The sequence below is a fragment of the Muntiacus reevesi genome, chromosome 21 (genome assembly GCF_963930625.1).
Source record: "Muntiacus reevesi chromosome 21, mMunRee1.1, whole genome shotgun sequence".
Taxonomy (NCBI): domain Eukaryota; kingdom Metazoa; phylum Chordata; class Mammalia; order Artiodactyla; family Cervidae; genus Muntiacus; species Muntiacus reevesi.
This window is the reverse complement of record NC_089269.1, coordinates 50,137,152-50,153,300: the sequence shown is the minus strand read 5'-3', so window position 1 is coordinate 50,153,300 and position 16,149 is coordinate 50,137,152.

The window sequence follows — 16,149 nt, the reverse complement described above, 5'->3', positions numbered from 1 at the left end:
CTGTGAAAGCCAATTTGATATTTGAATTTCCCCACCTATGGACATGGGCTCCTCAACTGGGTGCCTCTAAGTCACTTTCAGATACACTTTCTGCTACTTGCTGGATCATTTTCTCCCAGGACCATTGTGAAAACAAGAAACACAGCAACAGGCCAGCATCACCCCCGGGAGGGCTCTTCTTCTATCCCTTTTTCCATCTAATGAAGCAAAGCACCTGCTGTTTGCCCATCGCAGAGCCAGGCGCTTTGCAGACGGTCTACTGCTGGTTTTCAAGTACACGTCCAACACTGCCCAGTTAGCCTGCTGCCTCGTTGAGTGAGTTCACTGTATCACTGTCCTGGAGAACCATTTCACATCTTGTTTCTTCCCCAAGCTCCTCTGTTTCCTCCTTTAGCTGATGACATTTATTAGGAACGTAGGAGGTGCCAGAGTTTCTGAATAGCCCTCCCCACTCCCCAGTCTGCTAGCCTGCCCGTGATGACCCATGTTGTCTTCTCTCTGTCCTGCCCAAGCTAGGACCAGGGCTCCGGGTCCTGCCACCCTCTCCTGTCCTTTCCAAGGGCATCCTCCCGGCTCCCATGGGTATCATCAGTGTTTGCATCCAGGGCTCAGCTGAGCTGGAGAGGGAGATCCTGGCTGCCAGGGATCGGAGTAGCTGATGAAGCAACAGCCCCGGACGAGAGTAGCAGTGAGGTTTCCATCTCTCACGGCAACGGCATACACAGAGGCACCCCATTCCATATCCTCCTCCCATGGAACATGCCCTGGTCCAGGCCAGATGGATCAGTGGGGGTTGTCTCGCTGTTGAGGGAGCCTGAATCAAAGGCTTCTGCAGTTTTGTGAACCTAGGCCTGGAGAGAGGGGAGGGCGACTGGGTGCAAGTCACAGTGGCCAACCGTGCCTCAAGGCTTTTTCCTCCTCCCGCATAAGGGGGCCTTAGCAGAGGCCCCTGAAGACCACAGATCAAGAGGTCTGGGAATGAAGGTGCCAGAGCTGCAAGCACAGTGTGAGAGTGTGGCCAGCCAGGGGCCCGAGTCCCAGCCTGAAGCTCCAGTCAGAGACGTCAGGCCTGGCTGTCACCAGTTCTCAGGCAGGGAAGGAGCTTCCCCCGGGTCCTGCCAATTAAGCCTTGTAATTGCCTATAGTTGGGGCTGAAAGTCACACAGCACGTTTCAGGGCAGGAGCTGGACCCCACGAGGCCACCTGTGCGGTGGTGCTCCTGTCTACCGAGGCCACCCAACGGTCTACAATTGCGGTGGAATATCACTCACCCTAGGACCCCACCTCTGACTCTCTTACCCTTGTCCCAGTACTGACACATTTCTCTGAGCCCTGAAGTCATACTTCTCAAAGGAGGTGCCTACACCTGTGGTCTCCACTTCCCCACATGCTCCCCTTCACCAAGCGCCTTGAAACCTAGATCTGAATCTCATCACTCCACCGGAGACGGGTCTTGTAAGGCTTCTGTGTTAGGCTGGCTTCCCTGGAAACAGACTGAACAGAAGGGGCCCGGAAGGGAAAGGCATCTGGAAGTGATCTTGGGAACAACTTTCATCAAGGGTGAGGAATGGATGGCTGGGCGGAGGGAGAAGCTGAACTTGGATTCGGTCACATCTCAGCCAAACCCTCAGGGAGCTCTGCTGTGGGGTGATATATTCAGAGTTGTCTGGAGTCGAGGCAAGGACTGGATTTGCACTCCTGCTTGAAGCAGACATTGGACGTGGGCTGCCCCCAAGGGAGGTGGGAGCTTACACAAAGCCCTTCCTTCAGCTCGTCTGTCCTGACAGAGGGACTGGGAGGCACCCCACCATGTCCACCACACGGCCTCTGGGCCACTACATCTATTACACCTCCTGTCCTTATCTCACCCACCGGACCAGCTTTCAACACAGCTGACCAGTTCCTTCCTCAATTCCCAGAACACCACACTCTTGTGGGGTTTTTTCTTACTTGTTGACTGTTTCTGCTCAGGCCCTTTCATGAAGCTCCCTTTCTCCTCTTGGGCATTCCATTCTTCTGGTTCTTCTTCTCATGTGTTCTTGTACCATCTTACCTATTTAAACAACACTAAATCCTTGGGACTGCCCTGGGGGTCTAGTGGCCAGGACTCCATGCTCCCAATGCAGGGGGCCAATCCCTGGTCAGGGAACTACGTCCCACATGCTGCAGCTAAGAGTTCACGTGCCACAACTAAGACCTGGAGCAGGCAAATTAAAAAAAAAGAAAAAACAAACCAACAGAAAAAAAAAAAATAGAAAAAACAGAACAGAAAACAACAACAACAACAAACTATGTCTTTGATGCCAATGTTAATGTCTTTAGCCCAAAACTATATCCGAACTTCTAGCTCTTACAACCAGCAACCGACCTGTCATCTTAACCTGATTATCTCACAGGCATCTCATACTCAGCATGGCCAGAACTGATGTCTTGGTTTCTCAGCTCACTCTATAGCTGCTCCTTCTCTGACTGACCTTTTCCATTGAGGAAAATAGCATCTCTTCTTTCCAGCTGTCCAGAGCTGGAAGCCTGGGATGTAGCCTAGATTTCTCCCTTTCAGTTGGTTGTTTCTGCCTCCGAGAATCCCTCCGCTGCTGTCTTGCCCCCACCCCCAGCAGACCCTGCCCTTATCTCTAGCCTGGCTGTAGTGAGGGTCTCCTGTTGCCTTTCCTACCCCGAGCCCTCCGCTGGGCAGTCCCTGAGGGCAGCCCCCAGAGTCTACTGTAGACTCAGGTGGACTCAGCTGTAGACTCAGCTCCTCTGTGCTAGGCACAGGCTTCTCTCCTGGATTCACATTTCCATCCTCCCTTCTTATCTGACCTCGGCCCCTGGAGCTCGCGGCTGCACCCTCTGGTATTTAAGGATGTGGAGTCCTGGAAGAGATCTGAGTGTGGTGTGTGGAGTTGCCTCCTTCTGATATCAGAGTGAACTTCGGTTCATTTCAAGAACAGTCTTTGGAAGGAGGGCTTCCCTGGTGGCTCGGTGGTGAGGAATCTGCCTGCCAATGCAGGACACATGGGCTCGATCCCTGGTCCAGGAAGATCACACGTGCCTTGGAACAGCTGAGCCTGTGCACCTCAACTATTGGGCCTGTGCTCCAGAGCCTGGGAACCACAACTATGGAAGCCCACGTGCACCCTAGAGCCCCTGCTCTGCAACACGAGCAGCCACCGCAGTGAGAAGCCCGCACCCCACAACTAGAGAGCAGCCCCTGCTCTCGCAACTAGAGAAAAGCCCACCCAGCAACAAAGACCCAGCCAGCCAAAAGTAAATAAATAAGATGATTTTTTTTTTAAAAAGAGTATTTCATGGTGGGATTCGCCTGCTTTTCCCAAAGGTAATCTGATTTTCATGGCTCAGTGCAAAAGGTGGGTCTGGGGTGCCCTTGGTAGGAAGGTACCAGAGGATGGTGGTCCTGGGCTGGTCTCTGCGCTGCACCACAGGAGAGAGTCTGACTACTGTCCCCGAGGGACCATGACAGCCCCCTGGGGAGCCTCCTTGCTGGCCTTTTCCTTTCTGTCTGGGACATTCCTGTGGTCAGCTTTTCTTGTTTCTGGCTGTGGCTCTTCGACAATTTATCACAGAGCTGCTGTTGGACATCACTGTTTTATCCTGTTCACATAGACCCAAGCAGTGACAGCTGCACTCAAGTGGCACAATTTATCTTTTTTTAAGAGGGAAATACCACTGAGATCATCTCCACTTATACAGATAACACGGTTAGCATTCAGAGGCTTGCCTTTTAGTTCTCCAAGAAAACCAAAGTCCACTCAGTGAGCACCGAGGTTTTACACCAAACCACTCCTGGCCAGGCCTTTCCCAGGACAGCTTCTAAGAGGCACTTGAAGGCACTGCAGGTGGCAGAGGATTTGCAAACTGTGTGTTCAGTTGCATTTGATTTCTCTGTGTTAGTAATTTGCCCTGCCACAGGGGCCTGGGGACAGCCACACATAGGCTGTCTCCTTCTTAAGGAATTTCTCCTCTTGACTGCCAAGTCCTGACTTCTGGAAATCCAAAGTAAGATGGCTTCTGATTACTGCTGCATTCACCAGAGTTCTCTGATAACGCCAGAATCTTGCACAGGACAGGTGTCCTGGTTCTAGGAGATAGCAAGGCCTCTACGTGTCTGTGGGTAATGCCAGCATGCATTAACCCATCCTTGGGTACTGCCAACGTCCCTCCACCCCCTTGGCAGTTTGCAGACTCATCTGCAGGTAATCTGTCATGAAATTAAAAGACGTTTACTCCTTGAAAGGAAAGTTATGACCATCCTAGACAGCATATTAAAAAGCAGAGACATTACTTTGCCAACAAAGGTCGGTCTAGTCAAGGCTATCGTTTTTCCAGTGGTCATGTATGGATGTGAGAGTTGGACTATAAAGAAAGCTGAGCACTGAAGAATTGGTCCTTTTGAACTGTGGTGTTGGGGAAGACTGTTGAGAGTCCCTTGGACTGCAAGGAAATCCAAACAGTCCATCCTAAAGGAGATCAGTTCTGGGTGTTCATTGGAAGGACTGATGTTGAAGCTGAAACTCCAGTACTTTGGCCACCTGATGGGAAGAACTGACTCATTTGAAAAGTCCCTGATGCTGGGAGGGATTGGGGGCAGGAGGAGAAGGGGACGACGGGGGATGAGATGGCTGGATGGCCTTACTGACTCAATGGACAAGAGGTTGGGTAAACTCCGGGAGTAGGTGATGGACAGAGAGGCCTGGCATGCTGCAGTCCATGGGGTCACAAGGAATCAGACACGACTGAGTGACTGAGCTGAACTGAACTGAACTGCAGGTAACACCCTTATTCCAAGTCTAAATGACAATCCAATGACTGGCTTTTTGACTCAAAAACATCCCCCAAATCCTCAGCTTCCTCAGTTAAATGGGAGAAAGCAAACATTTATTGAGAGCCTTTAAATGATGAAATACAGTGATGAACAGGTTAGTCGTTGCCCACCAGTTGCCCCGATAATTAGAGCTCTGACTAAGCTCTATAATGGAGTTGGAAATGGCAACCCACTCCAGTACTCTTGCCTGGAAAATCCCATGGACGGAGAAGCCTGCTAGGCTACAGTCCACGGAATCACAAAGAGTCAGACACGACTGAGCGGCTTCACTCACTCACTCACTCACTGGCAAGAATACGAGATGATTTAATAAGTTGTTGCTCAGTCTCTTAGTTGTGTCTGACTCTTTGAGACCCCAAGGACTGTGGCACACCAGGTTCCTCTGTCCTCCACTATCTCCCAGAGTTTGCTCAAATTCATGTCCGTTAATTTGGTGATGCTATCTAACCATCTCCGCATTTACCTTTTTCCCTTAAAGTCATTTCCCAATGTTCATTGATTCTTTTGAAAAATTAATGAACTTTGAAAAGTTGAAGTATAGTTGGTTTACAATGGTATGTTAATTTCTGCAGTATGAATTTTATGTTTAGAGCAGTATTAGATACACATCAAAGCCGAGTGGAAAGGACCAAGTTCCTGTGTACCCTCTGACCCCACAGTTGCCCAGCGTCCCTCACTACCAATGTCCCACACCAGAGGGATCCATTTGAAACAATCGATGAGCCTGCAAAGATGCAACATTATTACCCAAAGTTCATAGTTTACATTGGAGTTCACTCTCGGTATTGGGCACGTACAGGTTTTGGCAAATGTAGAGTGATAGGCATCCACCATCATTGTATCAGGTAGAATAGCTTCACTGCCCAAACCCTCTGGGCTCTGCTGTCCTCACGCCCTCCCCCAGCCCCCAGCCTCCGGCAACCACCAATCCGTTTACTGTCTCCTTGGTTTTATCTTTTCCAGAATGTCATATAGTTGGAATTATGCAGCTTGTAGCCTTTCAAACTGACTTCTTTCACTAAGTAATATGTGGTTAAGTTTCCTCCACATCTTTTCATGGCTTGATGGCTCATTTCTTCAGTACTGAATAATATTCCATTGTTTGGTTTTGTTTGTTTGTCCGGTTTACCTACTGAAGGACATTTTATTTGCTTCTAGGTTTGGGCAGTCCTGAATAAAGCTGCTATTAACATTAGGTGTGCAGGGTTTTGTGTGGATGTAAGTTTTCAATTCCTTTGGGTAAAAACCAAGGAGTGTGATTATTAGGTCATTGATTTTTTAATGATATTTCCCCTGTTCTAATCTCCACTGTTCCAGAAATTTCAACCTGAGAAAATGGATGAATCAAATACAATTGCTCCTCCTCCTTCCATCTCCTTTCTCCTCTTTCTCTCCTTGTTCCTCCCCTCTGCCTTTCCCCCACTCCTCTCCTTGTAGTTGGTTTGCAGTTGTATGCCCTGTTCCTTGGTCTGTAGCTGTTGGTTTGTTTTGGTCTCTGTATTTCAGCCCAAGGAGAAGGAATTTCATGAGAGCCAGGGTCAAGGAGCAGAGACCACCAGAGAGGGGATACTCAGGTTCAAGAGCACCTCTGCACAGTGATGTATTCTCTCGATATACATCGAGCCAAGTTAAGTGCTGCAGGGAGAGAAAAGCTGTGATGGGGGAGGGGGATTGGACGAAGGAGTTCTTTAAATATAGTATCTCACTCCCACTTCCCAGAATGGGATGTTCTCAGCTTCTCAATTTTTTTTGAAGAGAATAAACCAGTGTGGGATATGAAGAAGTGCAGCTGAGTGTATGCAGGCTTCCCTGGTGGCTCAGTGGTAAAAAATCTACTGGCAAAGCAGGAGATGTGGGAAACACAAGTTCGATCCCTGGGTTGGGAAGATCCCCTGAAGGAGGGCATGGTAACCCACTCCAGTATTCTTGCCTGGAGAATCCCATGGACAGAGGAGCCTGGTAGGCTACAGTCCATGGGGTCACAAACTGAAGCCTCTGAGCATACACGCACACAGCTGACTGTAAAAGTTGGGAGGGGACTTGGAGGGACCAAAAACTGCTCGACACACCTCCACCTCCCCCGTTTCCAACTTCGTCCTCTGCCCCTGCCTCCTGGGGCACTTGGCACATCTCTTTCCAGAGCCTTTTTGGGGGCTTCTCGTGGGCAGCCCCTTGCTTAGATACATGATTTCCAGGTTTTTCCAGTCTGCTAAGTGCTGTTCTTTTATTGAATTGTCAGGTTCCAAATACATGTCAATATCTCTTGACTCTTCTTGCTCTTCTTCCACTATTGTACATGTGGGTTTCTGCTTTTTTATTCAGTTAATGTCACTTGGGTTGAAGTTTTCTGTACTTGAAGGCAGACTCGACACCTTAAGTCCTCAAGGTGGTTGTTTAGAAAATGATCCAGAATTAAAGTGGAGGTCTTTTGCCCTCCTAGGGGAAGATTAGAGATAAATGGGTCCAGTGGGCTGAGTTTCATGACGAGGGGCTCAGTGCTTTCTATTGAATATGAAATTCTTGAGGGGAGTTTTACATTGTTATTCTTGCACAAACTCACCATACTAGAAATCTCTTAAAAAAATATTTAGGGGCTTCCTTGGTGATCCAGTGGATAAAAGTTTGCCTTGCAATGCAAGGGACACAGGTTTGATTCCTAGCCGGGGAAGATTCCGCATGCTGCAGGGCAACGGAGCCCGAGTACCACAAGTACTAAAACCTGGGCTCTAGAGAGGCCACGGCGATGAGAAGCCTGTGCACCGCGAGGAAGAGCAGCCCCTGCTCACCACAGTTAGTGAGAGCCCACGCACAGGCAAAAACAAACACAGTTAAATAAGTACTTTAAAAATAGTTATTCATTTGGCTGTGCTTGGTCTTAGTTGCAGCACTCGGGAGTTTTAGTTGTGGCATGTGGAGTCTAGCTCCCCGCATTGGGAGCTGGGGGTCTTAGACCCTGGGCAGCCAGGGAAGTCCCCAGACATCACTTTTGATGCCCAGGCTTGTCTCTTTCAAATGGAGCAAAAACATCAAGGTACCTGTGAGGCAACTTGGCACCAAACAACTGACCCTTGTTTTAGCATTCAAAGTCCCCCCACTGGCTCTGAGCTGGCCAGCAGACACTGCAAATAAGCTGTACATTGGATCTGGGCAAATCAGTTAACAGAGGCTTAAATGGAGGGCAGAGAAGAGAGTGTCTGTGTATATGTGTAAAGAAAGACTGGAATCTTCCCCTACTCCTGCAGTATAATCATCACACACCTCTTATGTGCAGGGTATTGCAACAGAGGAGAAGCAGGGAGCAGTGGTGATGAAGACAGTCTCTGGACTCAGGCTTGCCCAGTCTCAGTCCATTACCTGTCAGCTGTGGGACCTGGAGGACTTGCTGCGTCCCCTATCACTCCCTCCTTCCAGTGTAGTCACACTGGCCCCCTTGCCCATCCTGGCTCAGCAAAAGTGAATACATGCTGCTCCCTTTGATGCGAGTGCTCTTCCCCAGATAGCTGCAGCTCTTTTTTAAAAAATTAATTCATTTATTTAAATTGGAGGCTAATTACTTTACAATATTGTGATGGTTTCTGCCCTACACTGACATGAATCAGCCACGGGTGTACACGTGTCCCCCATCCCGGACCCACCCCCCACCGCCCTCCCCATCCCATCCCTCTGGGTTGCCCCAGGGCACTGGCTTTGAGTGCCCTGTCTCATGCATCGAACTTGGACTGGGCATCTACTTCACATATGGTAATATACATGTTTCAATGCTGTTCTCTCAAATCATCCCACCTTCGCCTTCCACCCTTGCTTCTTCACTGCCTTCAGGTCTCTTGTTTAGATGTCTTATCTTCACTGAGGCCGTCTGTGATCTCCCTCCTACCTCCCAGCATTCCTTATCCACAATCCTCAGTTTTATTCCCCCCCACAGAGCACTTCTTGCAATCTGCCATATGACTCATTTACATGTCTGCCATTGCCAGTGCATTTCTCCAAAGAAACAGAACTTACAGGATGTGATATACACACACACACATCTATATACACACAAATGCATGTTTATGTGCATATATACACATATGTATCTGTGTGTATATATATAGTGCATATGTATTTTTATATGCGTATATGCTCAGTAAATAGCTGTCGGGTGGATGAATGAAACGAACCGTCACTCACTGAGATGAGGAGGAACTAGAGGCCTGGCATGGTGCATGGTCAGCAGGCTTGTGGCTGCGGTGGAAACACCAGGGGCCCATGTCAGTTATCTATGGCATACTGAGTAACCCCAATATAACAGCTTAAAACAACATTATGGGACTTCCCTGAAGGCCCTCCCAATGCAGGGGGCACGGGGTCCATTCCTGGCTGGAGAACTAAGATCATGCAGGCTGCACGGTAAGGCCAAAAGCAAACAAACAAGCAGAAAGCAAAGCCCTACTTTCTCAGTTTTGTGAGTCAGGAGTCCAGGAAGAGCTTGGCTGGATCCTAAGTTCAGGGTCTCTCAATGTGTCAGCCAGGAAGAGGGTCCACTAGAGAACCCACTTTTTCTTTGATTTACTTTATATTGAAGTATAGCTGATGTACAATATTATATATTATGTAAATTATTATATAATTATATAAAATATATTTTATATAATTTAAAATTTTCTATTGAGATATAATTCATAAAATATATATTTATTATATAAAAGTATATATTATATAAACAATATTATTAATTATATATTATATAAATTACAAGTGTACAATACAATGATTCACAATTTTTAAAGGTTAGATGGTGCTTACAGTTGTTATAAAATATTGGCTATATTCCCTCTGTGGTGGTGGTGGTTTAGTCACTAAGTCGTGTCCCAGTCTTGCAGTCCCGTGTGTTGGGAACCTACCAGGCTCCTCTGTCCATGGAATTCTCCAGGCAAGAATACTGGAATGGGTTGCCATTTCCTTCTCCGGGTATCTTCCTGACCCAGGAATCAAACCCAGGTCTCCTACATTGCTGGCAGATTCTTTACCGACTGAGCTATAAGAGAAGCCCATATTCCCTGTGTAGTATGGGAAAAGTCCACTTTTAAGATCACAGGGTTGTTGGTGGAATTCAGTTTCTCTCAGTTTAGTCACTCGGTCGTGTCTGACACTTTGCGACCCCATGAATCGCAGCACACCAGGCCTCTCTGTCCATCACCAACTCCTGGAGTTTACCCAAACTCATGTCCATCGAGTCGGTGATGCCATCCAGCCATCTTATCCTCTATCGTCCCCTTCTCCTCCTGCTCCCAATCCCTCCCAGCATCAGGGTCTTTTCCGAGTCAACTCTTTGCATGAGGTGGCCAAAATATTGGAGTTTCAGCTTCAGTATCAGTCCTTCCAATGAACACCCAGGACTGATTTCCTTTAGAATGGAGTGGTTGGATCTCCTTGCAGTCCAAGGGATTCTCAAGAATCTTCGCCAACACCACAGTTCAAAAGCATCAATTCTTCAGCGCTCAGCTTTCTTCATCATCCAAATCTCACATCCATACCTGACCACTGGAAAAACCATGACCTTGACTAGACGGACATTTGTTGGCAAAGTAATGTCTCTGCTTTTTAATATGCTGTCTAGGTTGGTCATAACTTTCCTTCCAAGGAGTAAGTGTCTTTTAATTTCATGGCTGCAATCACTATCTGCAGTGATTTTGGAGCGCCCCAAAAATAAAGTCTGACACTGTTTCCACTGTCTCCCCATCTATTTGCCATGAAGTGATGGGACCAGATGCCATGATCTTAGTTTTCTGAATGTTGAGCTTTAAGCCAACTTTTTCACTCTCCTCTTTCACTTTCATCAAGAGGCTTTTTAGTTCCTCTTCACTTTCTGCCAGAAGGGTGGTGTCATCTGCATATCTGAGGTTATTGATATTTCTCCCGGCAATCTTTTTTTTTTTTAATTTTATTTTGTTAGTTGGAGGCTAATTACTTCACAACATTTCAGTGGGTTTTGTCATACATTGACATGAATCAGCCATAGAGTTACATGTATTCCCCATCCTGATCCCCCCTCCCACCTCCCTCTCCACCCGACTCCTCTGGGTCTTATTCCCAGTGCACCAGGCCCGAGCACTTGTCTCATGCATCTCACTTGGGCTAGTGATCTGTTTCACCTCTCCTGGCAATCTTGATTCCAGCTTGTGCTTCTTCCAGCCCAGCATTTCTCATGATGTACTCTGCATATAAGTTAAATAAGCAGAGTGACAATATACAGCCTTGATGTACTCCTTTCCCTATTTGGAACCAGTCTGTTGGTCCATGTCCAGTTCTAACTGTTGCTTCCTGACCTGCATATAGGTTTCTCAAGAGGCAGGGCAGGTGGTCTGGTATTCCCATCTCTTGAAGAATTTTCCACAGTTTATTGTGATCCACACAGTCAAAGGCTTTGGCATAGTCAATAAAGCAGAAATAGATGTTTTCCTGGAACTCTCTTGCTTTTTCGATGATCCAGCGGATGTTGACAATTTGATCTCTGGTTCCTCTGCCTTTTCTAAAACCAGTTTGAACATCTGGAAGTTCACAGTTCACATATTGCTGAAGCCTGGCTTGGAGAATTTTGAGCATTACTTTACTAGCGTGTGAGATGAGCGCAATTGTGAGGTAGTTTGAGCATTCCTTGGCATTGCCTCTCTTTGGGATTGGAATGAAAACTGACCTTTTCCAGTCCTGTGGCCACTGCTGACTTTTCCAAATTTGCTGGCATATTGAGTGCAGCACTTTCATGGCATCGTCTTTCAGGATTTGAAATAGCTCAACTGGAATTCCATCACCTCCACTAGCTTTGTTCGTAGTGATGCTTCCTAAGGTCCACTTGACTTCCCATTCCAGGATGTCTGGCTCTAGGTGAGTGATCACACCGTCATGATTATCTGGGTCGTGAAGATCTTTTTTGTACAGTTCTTCTGTGTATTCTTGCCACCTCTTCTTCATATCTTCTGCTTCTGTTAGGTCCATACCATTTCTGTCCTTTATTGTGCCCATCTTTGCATGAAATGTTCCCTTGGTATCCCTGACTTTGTTGAAGAGAGCTCTAGTCTTATCCATTCTGTTGTTTTCCTCTATTTCTTTGCATTGATCTTTGAGGAAGGCTTTCTTCTCTCTCTTTGCTATTCTTTGAAACTCTGCATTCAAATGGGAATATCTTTCCTTTTCTCCTTTGCTTTTTGCTTCTCTTCTCTTCACAGCTATTTGTAAGGTCTGCTCAGACAACCATTTTGCCTTTTTGCATTTCTTTTCCATGGGGATGGTCTTGATCCCTGTCTCCTGTACAATGTCATGAACCTCTGTCCATAGTTCATCAGGCCCTCTGTCTATCAGATCTAGTCCCTTAAATCTATTTCTCACTTCCACTGTATAATCATAAGGGATTTGATTTAGGTCATACCTGAATGGTCTAGTGGTTTCCCCTACTTTCCTCAATTTAAGTCTGAATTTGGCAATAAGGAATTCATGATCTGAGCCACAGTCAGCTCCCAGTCTTGTTTTTGCTGACTGTATAGAGCTTCTCCATCTTTGGCAGCAAAGGATATAATCAATCTGATTTTGGTATTGACCATCTGGTGATGTCCATGTGTAGAGTCTTCTCTTGTGTTGTTGGAAGAGGGTGTTTGCTATGACCAGTGTGTTCTCTTGGCAAAACTCTATTAGCCTTTGCCCTGCTTCAATCTGTACTCCAAGGCCAAATTTGCCTGTTACGCCAGGTGTTTCTTGACTTCCTACTTTTGCATTCTAGTCCCCTATAATGAAAAGGACATCTTTTTGGGGTGTTAGTTCTAAAAGGTTTTGTAGGTCTTCGTAGAACTGTTCAACTTCAGCTTCTTCAGCATTACTGGTTGGGGCATAGGCTTGGATTACCATAATATTGAATGTTTTGCCTTGGAAATGAGCAGACATCATTCTGTCATTTTTGAGATTGCATCCAAGTACTGCATTTTGGACTCTATTGTTGACCATGATGGCTACTCCATTTCTTCTAAGGGATTCCTGCCCACAGTAGTGGATATAATGGTCATCTGAGTTAAATTCACCCATTGCAGTCCATTTTAGTTCACTGATTCCTAGAATGTCGACATTCACTCTTGCCATCTCCTGTTTGACCACTTCCAATTTGCCTTGATTCATGGACCTAGCATTCCAGATTCCTATGCAATATTGCTCTTTACAGCATTGGACCTTGCTTCTATCACCAGTCCCATCCACAACTGGGTATTGTTTTTGCTTTGGCTCCATCCCTTCATTCTTTCTGGAGTTATTTCTCCACTGATCTCCAGTAGCATATTGGGCATCTACTGACCTGGGGAGTTCCTCTTTCACTATCCTATCATTTTGCCTTTTCACACTGTTCACGGGGTTCTCTAGGCAAGAATACTGAAGTGGTTTGCCATTCCCTTCTCCAGTGGACCACATTCTGTCAGACCTCTCCACCATGACCTGTCCATCGTGGGTGGCCCCACACAGCATGGTTTAGTTTCAGTGAGTTAGACACGACTGTGGTCCTGTGATCAGATTGGCTAGTTTTCTGTGATTATGGTTTTAGTGTGTCTGCCCTCTGATGCCCTCTCGCAACACCTGCCATCTTACTTGGGTTTCTCTTACCTTAGACATGGGGTATCTCTTCAGGGCTGCTCCAGCAAAGCAGTTTCTTTAGGACCATTTTTATCTCAGAGGGGCTTCGCTGGTGGCTCAGATGGTAAAGAACCTGCCTGAAATACAGGAGACCTGCGTTTGATCCCTGGGTTGGGAAGATCCCCTGGAGAAGGGCTGGCAGCCCACTGCAGTATTCTTGCCTGGAGAATCCCATGGACAGAGGAGGCTGGTGAGCTACGGTCCATGTGGTCTCAGAGAGTCGAACATGACTGAGCAACTATTATTTTCACTCTCATTATGTCAGAGAGACACAGTAAGTGGTCCTGAAGAGAGATTCTAGTTGCTGTCCAGGAGCTGAACCTGGGTGGCTTGGATGAAAAACCAAGAATCTTAGCTGCCAGAACACCAGGGACTAGAGGCTAGAAGCAAAATGGCCCTAGCTCTTGCCCCTGTTTGAAAGCAAGAATTTCAAGGAGGTAAAGACTGTAAAAACAGGTACAAAGTTTAGAGACAGCACTATATATGGGAGAGCACAAAGAGAAACAGTTTCCTTACTTAAGTCAGAAACAAGGCAGAGCTACACCCCCGGAGAGAAAGGCTGTGGGTGTCTGGAACGAAGAACACTGGAGAGAGGGGGTTACACTGTTCATATAGGGGCAGAGCTTCCAGGTCTTCGTTTACCTTTGACCAATCATCTTGTTTCTTTTCCCACATCTGACTTGTCCTAAGGTCCTCCCCCATCTTCATGAGCATCTTTTCGCCAAGATGGATTCCAGTGCTGAGGCCTGTGGGCGGCTTGACATCACCTATTATGGGATGGCATCCCCTCCTTTTGGACCCCCCAGGAGCCTTTCTGTGGGTCAGGACCTCAGGAATGGGTGTCTTATCTCTGTGCTTTGGCAGAACTCAGCTCTTGCCAGTAAACTTGTCCTTGGAGTGTCTGGTTGAGAACAAAGCTCCAGTTTTACTCTGTTTGACCAACACCAGCTGTCCAGTCCCGGGGCCCATCTACTTCCTACCGCAGTTAAACCGAGGACCTCAATTCCTTACTGGCGAGTGGGGGTGGCCTCAGGTCCTCGCCACATGGGCCCTTCCACCCTGGCAGCTTGCTTCCCCAAAGGAGGCAAGCTGGCGCTTCCCTGGTGGTTCAGTGGATAAGAACCCGCCTGCCAAAGTAGGTGACACAGCTTCGATCCCTCGTCCGGGAAGATTCCACATGCTGCGGGGCAGCTAACTCCATGTGCCACAAGTACTGAGCCTGCGCTCAAGAGCCAGGGAGCTGCAATACTTAAGCTCATGCTCCACAACATAGAGTCTGTGCTCCACAACAACGGAGGGCACTGTAATGAGAAGCCTGCACGCCTCAACAAGCAGCAGAACCCCCAGTCCACCCCTGTGCTGCAACTAGAGAAAGCCACAGAAATAAATCTTTTTAAAAAGGGTGCAAGCGGAGAAGTCACTCGAGAGAGTCAGCCAGCGAGACAGGAACCACCATCATCTGTAACTTAAATACAAAAGCGGCATCCCTATGTTAGCTTCTGTCGAGTCACAGGTACCATGCACGCTCAAGAAGAGTGGATTATGCAAAGGCGGGGCTTCCTCTGAGGTGTGAGTACCAGGAGGTGGGGATCAGCGGTGGCCATCCCAGAGTCTGCCTGTCACAGGTGGGTAAGAACACAGGCTCTGGAGCCAGACCACCCAGCTTCACTTCCCTGCTGTATCACTGCTTTCCCGGGTGATCTTAGGGACGTTACTTAGTCATACTGTGCTTGAGTCTCAACCTTTGAAAAATGAGGCAAACAATAGTATCCACTTCAGAGGGCTGTTGTGAGAATGAAATTAACATACGGAAGTGCTTGTTTATATAGCTGCACACAAGACTGGCTAACTCCTGCTTCATCCGGTCGCGTACACAGTGCCGTCCTCAGAGGGAAAGATGTCTCGGTGGCCTTGGGTTTCCTGTTTTGGTAGAATTGCTCAATGCAGTCCAGAGCCTGTCCTGGCCCTGATTTGTCCTGCTCAGAGACTTTACTCTCATAGCTGTAACCTTCTGGGCGTATTTCTAGTCACATACCCGGGGCAATCATCTAGCTCATCGAGTGCCAGTCTGAAGAGCTCTGATGGTCGTGGAAACTAAGGTGGTGTTACCTGGTAGCTCAGAGGGTAAAGCGTCTGCCTGCAATGCGGGAGGCCTGGGTTCAATCCCTGGATGGGGAAGATCCCCTGCAGAAGGAAATGGCAATCCACTCTAGTACTCTTGCCTGGAAAATCCCATGGACGGAGGAGCCTGGTAGCCACCGTCTATGGGGTCGCAAACAGTCAGACAGGACTGAGCGACTTCACTCATTCACTCACTCACTCACTTGGCTCAGATGTGGGTCATGAGGCGACCAGGAGACAGGAAGTGAACAGGACTCAGGGAGGAAAATCACATTGAGTCTTTGTTGCATGAGGCAGACTTTTATGTTTCTTTTACCCGTTTTTTTACCCCCCCAGGAAGTAGATTGACTTGAGAGCTGTCTGAACTTAGGCTTCAGGGTAGGAGACAATTTGTAGTCATTCCTCTTGGCTAAGAAGAGGGTGGAATGGTGTTCCAGCTGCTCACTCGCCCGCCCTCCTTCCCATTTTAAACATTAAAAAGAGGTTATAACTGGGCAGGTTAAAACAATGGAGCCGGTTTCCAAACACTCCTCTGCTGG